Below are 2,192 nucleotides of genomic sequence, written 5' to 3' on the forward strand. Positions count from 1 at the left end.
CTAATTGGAAGATAAGCCCTAGCATGATTTTTCAGGATGACATCCCCTGAACATAAGCCCTAAAGCATCTTTTGGAGCAAAAATTAATACAAGACCCGGTCTTATTTTGGGGGAAACACGGTTGCAGCAGTGTTTGTTGTACCCTGCCCTCCCTGCCCTGGGCTTACATTTATTTCAGTTTCAGCTTGACCCCACCAATCCAGTCTAGATTTTTGAGTGATGATCCTTGTCAAAATTCACTCTCTTAGTTTTCAGTAGTTCTTTATGGATCTGAATAATCAATTTTTAAAAATAGACATTATTTGTAAAGGGAAGGATATTATGTGTTGATTGTTGGATAAGTGCCAAGTGTTATAGTATACATTATATGTACAATGTCTCATCTAATCTTTACATCTACCTTGTGAATTAGATATCAGCAAAAAAAAAAAAATGCTCAGAGAGGACAAGCCACTTGTGCAAAGTTACTCAGCTGCTGACAAACACAATTAATGTAAGACCTGGTCTTATTATACTATAATATAAGACCGTGTCATATAATATAATATAATACTGGGTCTTATATTAATTTTTGCTCCAAAAGACGCATTAGAGCTGATGGTCCGGCTAGGTCTTATTTTCGGGGAAACACGGTATATAAGGTTGACTCTGTGCCATTCAAACTGTCTTTACAGCTTGAATTGTCTGACTACCGATCATTTTGTTCAAGGACACACTGTAGTCTGTCAAAACATGCTTAATTATTCGATAAGGGCAATAAAATAAGGTTCACCTAGTTGATATGAAAAATAACCAGTTGACTGAATTTTTCTTTAAAAAAAAATTTATACAAGCTCATGTGTGTATAGACCCAGAGAGCACTATGCAAAACTACCAAGGCAGTTCATGAATTTTCCTAGTTGATATGAGGTGTGATCAAAAGATACGGTGAATGTTTAAATAAAAAAAAAATTATTACAGTAAAAGACACATTGCCATGAATCTCCCTTAAAATACTCCCCCTTATCCCACTTATCTCCACACTTATCCCATCGTTCTTGCCACTTTCTGAAGCAGTTCTGGAAGTCCTCTTTCAGGAGTGTTTTCAGTTGTGCTGTGTTGGCTGCCTTGATATCCTGAATTGATTCAAAACATTTTCCCTTCATGGTCATTTTGACTTTGGGGAAGAGCCAGAAGCCGCATGGTGCCAGATCTGGTAATTAAGGTGGATGAGGGCACACCGGAATGTTTTTATTTGTCAGAAACTGCCGTATACCAGAAGCGATGTGTGACATGGAGCATTGTCATGATGGAGGATGAAGCAAAGACACTCACGAAAGAGGACTTCCAGAACTGCTTCAGAAAGTGGCGAGAACGATGGGATCAGTGTGTTCAAAGCAAGGGGGAGCGTTTTGAAGGGAATGAATGGCAATGTGTCTTTTACTGTGATAAGTTTTTTTCTTTTTCATTTTAACAGTTTTTAATGAAAGCTGTATATAAGATTACTTTATTCCTGCATCTTCTCAATTGTTTCTTCCTTATATTTGCCCTTTTCCTTTCCTACTTGGCGAGATTTGGCTTTCCGTTCAAGGATCTTTTTGCGGTCTTTGTCCCGCTTTCGTCTGGTGACAACCCCCTTGCTGGGGTGAATGCCCACATGAGCTGTCGTGCCATTAGCCTTCTCCCGCTGCACTCGTTCAATGTAGATGACATATTTCTTCCTGTAAACCTGGATTACTTTGCCAATTTGCTGCCCTTTGTAGCATCCTCAGACAACCTTAACTTCATCATTATTTCGGATGGGCCTGGGTCGAACATTGTACTTCTGTCTCAGCTCTTTGGAAAGAGGAGAAGACATAATCTTCCTGCGAATGTGGGAAGGTGCATTGAAATGTCTTTTACGGTTCTTGCTCCGGTCAGAAGTCACAAAGGGGTTGAACTTCATTTTGGCCGCTGGTGCTTCCTGCAATGGCCGCAAAAGGGAAGAGCAGAAGTTTTTAAAATGTAAACGTTCACCATATTTTTCGATCATCCCTTGTATATCTAAAGAGACACTAAGTATGCTACATCGAGTCTGTGCATATAATCTCTCACTGACGTGCCTGTAAATGGTAAGCGTTGAGGATTGTGGTAACCGTTGAGGATTGTGAGAACCGTAATCCCTTGCCAGAGAGATTACTTACGTTATGTCTTCATTTTGCTTGCATGTATAT

At 39.6% G+C, this 2,192-nt stretch overlaps 1 pseudogene; it reads right to left on the minus strand.

Annotated features, from left to right (window-relative positions):
- Nucleotides 1-1,447: 1,447 nt before the first annotated feature.
- LOC117026205 (60S ribosomal protein L26-like) lies at nucleotides 1,448-1,937 on the minus strand (annotated as a pseudogene).
- Between the last annotated feature and the right edge of the window lie 255 nt (nucleotides 1,938-2,192).

Source organism: Rhinolophus ferrumequinum, chromosome X (assembly GCF_004115265.2).
Source record: "Rhinolophus ferrumequinum isolate MPI-CBG mRhiFer1 chromosome X, mRhiFer1_v1.p, whole genome shotgun sequence".
In the NCBI taxonomy this organism is placed as follows: domain Eukaryota; kingdom Metazoa; phylum Chordata; class Mammalia; order Chiroptera; family Rhinolophidae; genus Rhinolophus; species Rhinolophus ferrumequinum.